Genomic DNA, 14,171 nt, shown 5'->3' with positions numbered 1-14,171 from the left:
TAAAACATCCAGAAGCTTGTATAAACATTATAATTTCTTGGAAACAGCACAAAAACAACAGGTCAGCTCCTAAAAATGTTAGATTAGCACAAGTGGAGAGTGGCAATTAGGAGATCTTCATCTGATTTTGCCTTTTATTGATAAACAGGTTGTGAGAATCCTATTTTACTTAGTTTTTTATCAGACTTTGGATGATTATTTTTTTCGCATGACTATATGTTGTAACTCATCCAGTACAGAGCTGCTGTTGCATAATGTGCCTGTACTGTGGGTGTCCTTGTTATCAAATTATGACTGGCTTTTGCCAGGAAACCATCTTTTATCACTAACATCTTGCTGTTTCCTGTAAGTCTATGTTCATCCTCCATATCTGTGAGCAGTGTTTATTTTGTTCTGATCTTCTTAGATTCATGGAGAAACATAATATTTTATGAAAGCATTTAAGATATTTAAGGACACTTTAATGAATATGCATAGGTTCATTAACATAGGTACACATGTGAACAAAGAGTACCGTGTGTGTGTGTGTGGTCAAGATGTGACCCCATAAACGACTTCCCTAAACCTGCTGGTCTGGTAGTCCAGCAGTTCATCTAAACAAAAGGCACTTAGACTAAAACAGATATACTTGTGTTTGCTATACCATAAAACAATAAAAGAAGGTACGACCTCTTCTTGTGACCCCAGGATGTGAGTGTGTATGCCAGAACACTCTGGAAGGCACACAGAGTCTTTACAGACTGCTAAGGATCAGACCTCTATCAACATGCAATTGATTATAAAACTCTAAGCATATATGAGTAAATACTTCTAAGCATAAATGACAATCCAATAATATAAACCTGACATATTCCACTACAGATTACAGAATACATGCCCCAAAATGTATTTTGTAACGTATTCAGAATACGTTACTCAATGAGAGTAACGTATTCTGAATACTTTGGATTACTTAATATATTATCTTGCTTTTTACAACTACATGAATGTACTATTGCTGTGTGATTTATTACTATTACTGAAGGTCCGCGGCTCCGAACCGTAGTAAAGGGACCTCTGGCTAATACGTCGGGTTTGTGTCGGGCTCGTAGCCAAAAACTAGCTTTACTTTGTTGTCTGGGTCAACTTTGCTTGCGAGAGACAGAGAGAGGCGTTGAAAGGCTGCTGCAACGGAACTTATTGTTTCGGAGGAAAACACGAACATGGTGTACAGTCTAGTCTTAATAGCTTACTTACAACTGGGCTCGTCAGGCACTCTTCTTGGCTGCAGTGGTTATTATTATACTTACATGCTTCCAGCTCCCGTTTCTGCTCGATGACAACTCGTACTTTTCCACTCTCCTTTAATCTCAGCCAAATCGATTTACTCACGAACAAAGAAAACACTGAAAAAAGCCCAACAATAGCATTTTTAGGTTGTCTAAGTGACTTATGTTTAACCCGAGTAGTGAAACTCCGCGGTGATCTGAAAATGATGTGCCGGGAGTTGTGCCGTTCTCGGCGGCTTCACTGACCCTCGAGCTCCCAACTAGCTATCGAGCTGGTGGGTAGCAGACGTCTCCGAAAACGTCGAAGCACTTTTGAAAATATGCGATATCTTGATAAACCGAGCAGATATTTGATGTTTACACAGCTACTTTATCGCCTGAAAATATGTTAAAAGTTTATTTTGTGACCCAGAAAGATTAGTATGAGTAATTTTAAAACTTAGTAGCGGCCGCCATTGTTGGAAACTGGAGTTTGGCTGGGCCACGCTATGAATTCTGGGATATGGTAGGCCACGAAGGACACACCCGACCCATCCTTCAAATTCGGGGAAAAGGAGGACGCATTTGTCGGCTGCATTCAGAGGAGTCTACGAATCTGGACAGCCTTCGGCGCGTCGCTGTGACGTAATCAGTCTACAAATGCGTCCTCAGGAGGATGCAGCCCATGAATTTGGACACGACCTATGACTGTAGCATTCTGCTTATTAGCTTAGCACAACAACAACAACAAAAAGGCGCTCTGTCGCTACCCGATCTGTACCGGAAACTCGATCGGTACCCCGCATGCACAAATCTTACATCACTTCCTCTCTTTGCCAGCATTGCGACATTCAATATATTTGAATGATACGGTTAGCGCCCAGTTAGCTCCTAGCATTTCTCAACAGCTCTGCCTCCTTTTTCGACTACCGGGACATTTAAACTATGGATAATCTGTATACAAACAAATTCATGCTTTTCTCCTCAACAGAGAGTGTTCCCCGATTGAACAACAGCGCCGTAAAATAAGAAGAATGGCGCCTAATTACAGAGTTAATATTACAGACTTTGTAATATGTCACGTGAAGATTCATCAGCCAGATGAAGTGTTTACTGACAATTGACAGTGATAGCGGACATCATCATCACTATTCCAATCAATCCTCTCCACACAGACAAGCATAAAGACACTCGACTATCACTAAATCAAATTTAACACATGTTTGTAATGACGCTAATTCAGTTTACAATAGGGTTCATTCGCTCGGTCAGCAGGTGGCAGAAAACCCCTGCACATGCGCAGTAAGGATCGGGGAGTACTGATCCGTCACTATCTTTTTATTTTTTTGTTTTTGTCTACATTATATTAAATGTTTCATTATCGGAAATATTTTAAGAGATACTTATTATTCTTAACATCTTAACAGATACTCTGACCCGTAACTATCGTAAAACGCTTTGACCGGAAGTAGACACCTTTCGCGCATGCCGCGAATCACTTCTGGCGGCACTTCATAAAAGACTATCTACCATCCCTCCAAAGAAGACCCAAATGGCAGAAGGAGAACCCAGATCTCACATTGAACTCTGTTGTCATGATTATGGATTCACACCTTCCACGTGCCCTTTGGCCTGTAGGAAGAGTGACACGCCTGCTGAAAAGCCCAGATGACCGCATCAGAACTGTGGAGGTCTTAGTACAGGATAAAATCTATATCCGCCCTGTCTCCTGTCTGATCCCCCTGCCTCCGCTTCCTGACGAAGATCGATCCTGACCATATCAACATATTTCTCTCTAGAAAATATGGGGGCGGCTGTTGTAGAGACCCACCCTTTGGCACATCCCAGCACACCCACTCACTTCACCAGATGCACCTTGTTTAGTTCTCTCACCTTTGATTGGGTGTGGTGCTTGTCCTCGATTGCAATCACCTGTCACACATTATATAAGGACTGCATTCACTTTTGGCTCACTCTTTCTTCACTTCCACACGGGGCGGCAGCTGAGCTGTAGCAGTCCATGTGTGTCTTTGTTTCCTTCCTTCTTTGCCTTATTTATTTGAGAATAAAAGGAGAACCCTGAGAATAATTCTGAATTAGATGGCTGCTTTTTCTTATTCTAACCGGATGAGCCCATGATGCTGATTGCTTCAGCCCTGAACCTTCCTTCCTTCAAAACATGGGTTTCCGGTTGGGTTTCCGGTACGGATCGGGTAGTGACATGCTCTCTCACCCAGGAAACACACAGTAGCAGAGAGAGCGAGTCATCCTGTAACCATGGCAACCGTAACGCTGCCGTCTGGAACAACAGAACAAACAAAACCCAAACAGTCCTGACCAGCGACAATATGAAACAGGAAAATACCGCCGTGTAATCCATTTATTTCAACAAAGTAACTGTATTCTAATTACCACCTTTTTAAATGGTAACTGTAATGGAATACAGATGGCCCAGGATGTGAGTGGGCGTTAAGGCGTCTGGGGAGGGAACTCAAAACTGGATTATAGATGGCAGAGAGTTGGAGTCATAAACCACCGCCTCTGTTCAAAGATGGTCACTCACAGTGGACATAGATGGCTTCTTTCACTCCTCTTTCAAACCATCTGTCCTCTCTGTCCAAAATGTGAACATTGGCATCCTCGAAAGAGTGTCCTTTATCCTTAAGATGCAGATGGACTGCTGAGTCTTGTCCTGTGGAGGTGGCTCTTCTGTGTTGTGCCATGCGCTTGTGAAGTGGCTGTTTGGTCTCTCCGATGTAGAGGTCTGGGCATTCCTCGCTGCACTGTACAGCATACACCACATTGTTAAGTTTGTGTTTTGGCGTTTTGTCTTTCGGGTGAACCAGTTTTTGTCTGAGCGTGTTGCTGGGTCTGAAATGCTGGATGTCATGCTTGGAGAAAACTCTCCTGAGTTTTTCTGATACACCGGCTACATAAGGGATGACAATGTTGTTGCGTCTGTCCTTCTTATCCTCCCTCGCTGGTGTCTGATCTTCTTTTCTGTGCCTCTTTGCTGACTTTAAGAACGCCCATTTAGGATAGCTGCACATTTTGAGTGCTTCCTTTACATGCGTGTGTTCCTTCTTTTTTCCTTCAGGCTTATATCTATAATCCAGTTTTGAGATCCCTTCCCAGACGCCTTAACGCCCACTCACATCCTGGGCCATCTGACCTCAGGAATTCGCATGATAAGGTGGGGCCAGGTTTCACAATGAGCTCACCCGAAACTCTGGCTGATTGGGACCCACACCCAGTTTCACACCTTGGCTCAGGCGATTAGAGGATCATCAGGGGGTCCTTTTGTCCCTCTGTGGGGGGTCACTCCCACTAGGTTTAAATCTGGGACTCCACACCATTTGACCTTAGAACTGAAGAAGCTTCTCGGATGAGAGGTGAAACGTCTTCAAGCAACTTAAAGAAGTCCAGACGCTTTTCTTTGCAAGCTCCTTTGACTGCTACATTAACATTAAATCAAATCAGGAGTACTTAACTCCCTGGTATAATTCTCAAACGTGCACCTTAAAGCAGATAACTCGTAAGCTGGAGAGGAAATAGTGTAACACAAATTTAGAGGAACATCATTTATCCTGGAGAAATAGTTTGCTGCTTTGTAAGAAAGCACTCTGAAAATTGAGAACATCTTACTATTCATCATTGATTGAACAAAATAAGAACAATCCTAGGTTTCTCTTCAGCAGTGTATCCAGGCTCACAACAAGTCAGAGCTCTGTTGAGCCAACCATTCCTTAAATGTTAACTAGTAATGAATTCATGAACTTCTTCACAAATAAAATTTTAACCATTAAGGAAAAAATTACCAATAATCATCCCACAGATGTAATATTATCTACAGCTACTTTTAGTACCACTGATATCCATTTAAAGTCTTTTTCTCCAATTGATCTTTCTGAGTTAACTTCAGTAATTACTTAGTCCAAACCATCAACGTGTCTTTTAGACCCCATTCCTACAAGACAGCTCAAAAAAGTTCTACCATTAATTAATGCTTCAATCTTAAATATGATCAACCTATCTCTAATAACTGGCTATGTACCACAGGCCTTCAAGCTGTGGCCTAAAAAGCCATCACTTGACCCAGGGGTCTTTGTTAATTATAGGCCAATCTCCAACCTTCCTTTCATATCAAAAATCCTTGAAAGAGCAGTTGTCAAACAGCTAACAGATCATCTGCAGAGGAATGGCTTATTTGAAGAGTTTTAGTCAGGTTTCAGAGCTCATCACAGCACAGAAACAGCTTTAGTGAAGGTTACAAATGATCTTCTTATGGCCTCTGACAGTGGACTCATCTCTGTGCTTGTCCTGCTAGACCTCAGTGCAGCGTTCGATACTGTTAATCATAATATCCTATTAGAGCGATTAGAACATGCTGTAGATATTACAGGTACTGCACTGCAGTGGTTTGTATCATATCTATCTAGCAGACTGCAATTTGTGCATGTAAATGGAGAGTCCTCTTCACACACTGAGGTTAATTAAGGAGTTCCACAGAGTTCAGACCTCAATTCTGTTTGCATTATACATGCTTCCCTTAGGCAGTATCATTAGTAGACATAGTATACATTTTCAGTGCTATGCAGATGACACCCAGCTCCATGAAGCCAGATAACACACACCAATTAGTTAAACTGCAGGAATGTCTTAAAGACATAAAGACCTGGATGGCCGCTAACTTTCTGCTTCGTAATTCAGATAAAATGAGGTTATTTTACTCGGCCCTGAAAATCTTAGAAATATGGTACCTAACCAGATACGTACTCTGGATGGCATTACCTTGGACTCCAGTAACACTGTGAGCAATGTTCCCTCTAATTTTTCATGTGTCTGAGTGAACACATAAACTCCCTGAGCGATCCCTTGGACCACTGTGAGCAACATTAGACGTGTGCACTGTGGTCACGCCAGCATCGAATCCATCCAGGTTACAAGGTTTATTAAAATAATCAAATTGCAGCATTTATGTTAGACTACTTTTAATTAACTGCTTTAGCCCACTTACAATGAAGATGAAAAAAAAAATCTTGTTCATGACCTGTGTAGTATGTCAACACTATTGGAAGTAAAAATAACTTGAACTCCAATTTTGAAAACACAACTTTCTTTTTTTTCTGACTTGTATTATAAGTATGAGTCTGTGGTCTGGGAGAGAGTCCTGTAACTCTCTGTCTGCAAAATACAGTATATTATATATATTGTAAATTTTTTATGCCACCCCCAAAAATAATTTCTGTCCACTATGAGATAAAGGAGAACAACAGCCTGATACCTGCAGGCCTGACAACAGGAGATGTATCACTCCTGTAACACCTGTAACGTTCAGTAGCCGCCTCGTTGTTCTGACGCACACAAGAAAACTATTGACTACACTACACACTAACTACACAAGATTTGCGCTAAACGTCGCAAATCTCTCACATCTCAAAACACCACCGTCACTCCTAAACCTTCCCCCCTTCCTAAAAAACTAAATGCCATGTTGCCATATCATTTTTTGATTGGTTGGCATGGTATATTTTTCCACCAATGGGAAAGGGTGGGGTTTTTTTTTGGTTTTGTTTTTGCTCACAGGCGGAGAGTGCTTTCGAGCGTTTTCCTTATAAAACGCCGTTTTTACCGTTTCTTCCCGCAGTAAATATAAACAACGATAGTATTCAGCAAGGAAACCAAACATTGCAGATATTTTTATCATAACTCTGGTTTTACGTGGCCTATCAACACAATTTAAAAACTGGTATAAAGTCCACACTTTTTCCATCAATTGTTCCGTCTGTCCTGCTCACATCTCAAATTCAAATTCAAATTCAAATTTTATTTGTCACGTACACAGTCATACACAGTACGATATGTAGTGAAATGCTTGGACAACTGCTCGTGACCTAAAGAAAACAAAAAAGGAAAAGGCTATGAATAAGATAGGAAATAAATATGAAAAATTAAAAAGGGTAAATTTAACTAGGAAGGAATAGAATATAAATTAAGGTTAAAAATGAAATAACTGTACAACACAAATTAGAATGAAGGGTAAATTTAACTGGGAAGAATAAGATAAAGATAAATATATAAATTATAGTTGAAAATAAAATAACTGTACAACAAAATACACAATACACAATATAGAACTATATAAGAATGTATGAAGAAATCTAAATATAAATAAATATATACACAATAACAGCAGCTGTACAAGTATTAACCGGAAATGAAGAATATAGTGACCAGTGTTGTGCAAAACCAAAGTCCAGAAAGTCCAGTGTGTGTGTAAGAACTGTATGTGTGGGTCAGTACTGTGTGGTGGTGTGATTGAGAGACCGTATCGCCTGCGGGAAGAAGCTCCTCCTCAGTCTCTCTGTGTTGGTCTTCAGGGAGCGGAATCGCTTTCCTGACCTCAACAGAGAGAACAGTCTGTTGTTGGGATGGCTGAGGTCCTTCACGATCTTCCTGGCCTTGGTCCGGCACCGCCTGCTGTAGATTGAGTGCAGGTCAGGGAGCTCGGAGCGGATGGTGCGCTCAGCTGACCGCACAACCCTCTGTAGAGCTCGTCTGTCCTGCATGGTGCTGTTCCCGAACCAGGTTAAGATGTTTCCTGCCAGGATGCTCTCTATGGTGCACGAGTAAAAGTTCCTGAGCACCTTGGAGGGCAGTTGGAAGTCTCTCAAGCGTCTGAGGTGGTAGAGACGCTGTCGGGCCTTTTTCACCACGGTGTTGATGTGACAGGACCATGACAGGTCCTGCGTGATGTGAACTCCGAGGTATTTGAAGCTGTCCACTCTCTCCACTGGGCACTCGTTGATGACGGGGGTCTGGTAGTTCCTCTCCTGCTTAGTGCTGAAGTCCACTATCAGCTCCTTTGTCTTACTGACGTTTAGAAGGAGGTTGTTCCTCTGGCACCAGTTCTCCAGATTCCTAATCTCCTTCAGGTAGGCCGTCTCGTTGTTATCAGAGATCAGGCCCACCACGACGGTGTCGTCAGCAAACTTGATGATGGTGGTGGAGCTGGTAGTGGCCACACAGTCATATGTGTACAAAGAGTACAGCAGGGGGCTCAGAACACACCCCTGGGGGGCTCCAGTGCTGAGAGTGGTGGAGGCTGAGACATGTCCGCCCATCCTTACTGCCTGTGGTCTGCCAGTTAGGAAGTTGGAGATCCACTGACACATAGATGAGCTGAGTCCCAGATGCTCCAGCTTGGTGGTGAGTGTGGAGGGAATTATGGTGTTAAATGCAGAGCTGTAGTCTATGAAGAGCATTTTAACATAATTCCCCCTTCTAGTGTCCAAGTGAGTGAGTGATGTGTGGAGGAGATGAGAGATGGCATCGTCTGTGGAACGATTTGGACGGTAAGCGAACTGTAGTGGGTCCAGTGTGTCTGGTAGTGAAGAAATGATGAAGTCTCTGACCAGGCGTTCAAAGCACTTCATCACTACTGAGGTGAGGGCTACAGGGCGATAGTCATTGAGAGAAGCAGGGTGGGGTTTCTTCGGGACAGGAACAATGATGGACTCTTTGAAGCATGTGGGGATCACCGACTGAGATAAAGAGATGTTGAATATCTCAGTGAACACAGGAGCTAGCTGGTATGCGCAGTCTCTTAGGATACGACCTGGGATGCCGTCTGGTCCTGCTGCTTTCCTGGTGTTCACTCTCTTGAAGGCTCTCCTTACTTCATGCTCGGAGATGACGAGCACGTTTCCGGTGCTGGCAGTATCTTCCTGTCTGCAGCCGTTAGCGCCGCTAACACTAGCATTGTTGGAGACCTTAGCTGCAGCCTCGAAGCGAGCATAGAAAGTGTTCAGCTCGTCTGCCAGAGTCACGGCCGCGTTCGTCATACTTGGTGCTTTATAGTCCGTTATTGTCCTTAGTCCCCGCCACAGGCTCCTAGAGTCACTCTGTTGGAGTTGTGACTCTAGTTTCCTCCCGTAGCGCTGCTTCGCCTCTTTCACCGCCCTCCGCACGTTATATGACGCGGCTTTGTACGGGTCCATGTCCCCCGTCATGAGTCCCGTGTTGTAGGCAGCGGTGCGGGATCTCAGAGCGTCGCGGATGGTTTTATCCACCCACGGCTTCTGGTTGGGAAACGTTGTGATAGTCTTTGTCTCCACGGTATCATCCGCTAGTTTCCCGATGAATCCCACAACCGCTTCCGTAAACACGTTGACGTCATCGTCGGAGCTGTTTCTGAACATGCCCCAGTCTGCGTCATCGAGTGCGTCCTGTAACGCGGCCACCGATTGATCCGTCCAGCGCGCGACCTTCCTCTGAACCGGAACTTCCTGTTTCAGCCTTTGTTTGTATTTTGGCATGAGGAAGATGGCGGCGTGATCAGATTTGCCAAACGGGGGGCGGGATTGTGCCTTGTAGCCGTCCTTGACCGTAGTGTAGCAGTGGTCCAGTGTCCTTTCACCCCTGGTGGGGCAGGTGATGTGTTGATAAAAGTTCGGCGCTGCGCGTTTGAGGTTGGCGCTATTAAAGTCCCCCGTCACAATAAGCGCAGCGTCCCGGTGTTGTGTCTGGTGCTGTGTGAGTGCCTCATGCAGCTCGCATAAGGCGGTGACCGTGTCCGCTTGTGGTGGAATATAAACGGCACTTACAATGACCGATGTAAATTCCCGAGGTAGATAAAAAGGACGACACATGATGGACAGTAGTTCCAGATTTGGTGTGCAGGAGCGTGTGAGAGGAACAACGTTCGCACTGTTGCACCAGTTGTTGTTCACCATTAAACACACGCCGCCTCCCCTTGACTTCCCCGAGTCCCGTGTCCTGTCCATGCGGTGAACCGAGAAGAACTCGGCCGGCTGGATGGCGTGGTCCGGCACCGCTGGGTTCAGCCATGTCTCGGTGAAGCAGAGGAGATTGCAGTCCCGAATGTCTCTCTGGAACTTTATCCTGGCCCTGAGGTCGTCAAGCTTGTTCTCCAGTGACTGGACGTTGGCGAGCAGGATGCTAGGCAGAGGTGTGCGGTGTGCACGAGCTCTCAGCCTGTTCCTGACGCCGGCTCGCTTCCCTCTAGGCCGCCGCCGCTTCCCTTTGTTCTCCCTCGAGATCTCACTCGGCCAGCTCGGATCCGGAGTTAAAAACTTCGAATTGTGAGTACATTGTAAACCAGTAGAAACAAGAGTGTCACTGTCATACCTAATGTACCCAATGGTGATGATTTTGCCGATTTAGAAACGCTGAAAACTAACTTAAAAAACAAAGACAATGGTTGTACACGTTGTCATTAACGTGGCTTCACTTAACATCAGCCACGTTGCTTTGCTAGCTAAAACACCGGTGTCTGCACATAAGGACGCTGTCATAGCCTGTCAACGATGTTGATTAGTTGCGTATATACGAATGTGAAACGCATCATTGGCTGGACTGTGGGATAAGGTGGCATTGTTCTAATCCCATACTGGAGCAGCCAGTCACTTACTGACTAACACTGCAAAACATATATACACATATACATAACAACGTATTAATTTTAATTTCAATTCAGGTTAGATTTTTTTTTCTGTGCGCAGAGACCGTGCCAGCAGTGCGCAATTGCGCATACGCGCAGCTTAGAGGGAACATTGACTGTGAGGAACCTTGGAGTCATTTTTGACTAAGACATGCCCTTCAATGCACATATTAAACAAATATGTAAGACTGCTTTCTTCCATTTGCACAGCATCTCTAAAATTAGAAATATCCTGTCTCAGAGTGACGCTGAAAAACTAGTTCATGCATTTATTACTTCGAGGCTGGACTACTGTAATTCATTATTATCAGGATGTCCAAACAACTCCCTGAAAAGCCTTCTGTCAATGGAAAATTGTACTAAATAGTCAGTATAGTCTTTTAATGATATAAGTTTGCATATGGTAGAATACTGCATGTAATCATTTGTGTTTAGAAGTATATAGTTGGTGGAATATTGAAAGAATGTCTCATCCTAGGAGGTCTGTAACATTCCAGGGTGTTCTGGCGTTCACCCCCACATCCTAGGAGTATGGGAGAGGTCGTACCTTGTCTTATTTTTTTACGGTAGGATTAACGTAGCTATATCTGTTCTAGTCTAAGTGCTTTTTGAAAAGATGAACTGGTTTAGGGAAGTAGTTTATGGGGTCACACACACACACACACACACACACACACACTGAAGTATAAATAAAGACCGGGGCAGTTTCTCAGAGTCTCAGTTCTGGAGGCTGCCCTTGCTAGCAAGAAGTTCTGTGTGTTTCTCTTCTCTGAGTCTCTACTGAAGAAGTGTTTTAGAGTATATCTCTTAACACCTTCAGTTAATCCAAAATGCTGCAACAACAGTAATAACAGGGACTAGAAAGAGAGAGCATATTTCTCCTGTTTTGGCTTCCCTTCATTGGCTTCCTGTTAAATCCAGAAAAATTCAAAATCTTTCTCCTCGCATACAAGGTCTTAAATAATCAGGCCCCATCTTATCTTAATGAAGTTGTAGTACCATATCACCCTATTAGAGCACTTCACTCTAATAGGGTGATATTTGCACTGCAGGCTTATTTGTTGTTCCTAGAGTATTTAAAAGTAGAATGGGAGGCAGAGCCTTCAGTTTTCAGGCCCCTCTTCTGTGGAACCAGCTTCCAGTTTGGATTCGGGAGACAGACACTATCTGTCGCGGTTTGCCGGGGCAAGCCGTGTGGAATATGAAATAGGATCCAAAATGCAGACTGCTTAAGTGGAGGATGAGCTTTATTTACAACCGGATAAGAACAACAAAAGGGGTGGCGAGAAACAGAACGGTAATAACTCTAAACTGGGAAAAGTAAACTAAACACGAAACCAGAACACTAACGAGGGTACCTTGCAGGGAGAATGACCAGGAAGCTGGAGGAATAAACACAGAATGGCGGCGAGGAAAATAACGCAGACGAACCAGCAACTACCATGACAGAAGACACAACTTAAATACACCCAGAGAACACAGGGAGATTACACGCAGGTGGGGAACACAGCTGGGAGTGATTATCATGACGAGACTAGGGAGGCAAACTGAAAACACTCACATAAGACGCAGACCTTCACAATAAAACAGGAAACACATACACGCAATGACATAACACACCAACTTAACACAGACTGGGGGACACAGAACATAGGAACATGAACAAAAGAATACAAACACCCAAGGTAACCATTGAGTTTTTCCTTTCCAGTCACTTTTCTCACTCACCATGTGTTAATAGAACTCTGTGCATTGAATCATACCTGTTGTTAATCTCTGTCTCTCTTCCACAGCATGTCTTTATCCTGTCTTCCTTCTCTCACCCCAACCGGTCGCAGCAGATGGCCGCCCCTCCCTGAGCCTGGTTCTGCAGGAGGTTTCTTCCTGTTAAAAGGGAGTTTTTCCTTCCCACTGTCGCCAAAGTGCTTGCTTATAGGGGGTCATATGATAGTTGGGTTTTTCTCTGTATCTATTATTGTACGATCTAGTGTACAATATAAAGTGCCTTGAGGCGACTTTTGTAATTTGGCGCTATATACTGTAAGTAAAATTGAATTGAATTGAATTAATAATGTCATAAATCCCCTTCACATGTCACTAAATAACTGCAGAACCAGATTTATTTTTCTATGGATATTTATTGTCATGCATGTTGTTGTCTCCATGTTAATATTCACAAGCTGATTTTGAGAGCAGAAGGTTTTAAATTCTAGTAAAAGACAGAATGAGTTAAGAAAAGAGTTTTTGTCTGCAATGAACAAACTTACAAAAATACAAAATATAGTGTAAGGTCTATAGGCCTGGAGAATCCCACAGACTGACCTGTAAATACTCAGGGTTTAGTGAAAAATATTATCAAAACACTTGGATTAGACAGGAAAAGGATGGAGGATGGACAGGATGGGATTGCCTTTATCTGGGGTGAGAGTAGTGGCAGCTAGTGCTCTCAGGCAGTCGCCAACACATCCTCAATAAGAGAAATGCTGATAAGTGTACTAAGGGTTAAACACAGAATCATAATTCATATGTGATTTTGCTGCAAGGTAATTATGTTTAATGGCTTAACACTGATCAGAATCCAACCAGGTATAAGTTTAACACACAAGAGTGAGATTTGTTGTACAAAATGTCAGCACATCAAAAGACATTAACACTCTTTTCAGCTGTTTTTTTTTTAACACCATTGGTACAGGAATTAACTGTGACTCAGCAACACAGTTAAAAAATACAATAAAGCTGCTTAACAGGAAATGATTTAGTGATGCTTAGACGTTCCTCTTTTTTTTAACTTTACATTTTTTATTGGTGTATATGTACATGTTCAAGGAATGAAAAATACATAAAAGACTATAGCGGAGACCAATGGCCTCCATGAAGAATCATTCTGACTTAATGGTTGTTTTCCTTATTCTTAGTTTACTGGAGTGGTAAGGACAATGCAGTCATTTTGCAAACATTATGACCCCATAACGAATGATATGCTTGAAATACAGAAGCCATTTATTTCTTTATTTGTAGGTACTAATACTCAAACACTGATTCTGTCTGAAATAGTGATTAAAAGGTCTGGAGAATCCCACGGACTGGTCTGTATATATTTAGGGTTTAGTATTCACATGTATGCTGCTTGGCTGAGCCACGATGCTACAATAGGATTGCAGTGGATTTACTTCAATAGTAGTAGCACCTCTTACTCTCAGTCAGTCCAGTGCTGATTTATCATCTCCTGAAACGACAGCAGTGACTGTAGCTGGATAAATTGTGCACCCTGAAGACACTACTGTGTATTACTGAACCAGAGACTCACAGTAATCAGCCATCATCCATCCATCTATCCGTTCATTTCCTCTTATCCTTCTCAGGGTCGTGGCGGGCACTGGAGCCTATGTCAGCTATCTTAGGTACACCCTGGACAGGTCGCCAGTCTGTCACAGGGCCTAATAAGCCATCGGTACAGCTGA

Source organism: Copadichromis virginalis, linkage group LG16 (assembly GCF_057382275.1).
Source record: "Copadichromis virginalis isolate Kocher_CV1m ecotype Utaka linkage group LG16, C_Virginalis_male_GT1.1, whole genome shotgun sequence".
In the NCBI taxonomy this organism is placed as follows: Eukaryota; Metazoa; Chordata; class Actinopteri; order Cichliformes; family Cichlidae; genus Copadichromis; species Copadichromis virginalis.
This window is presented reverse-complemented; position numbering follows the sequence as displayed.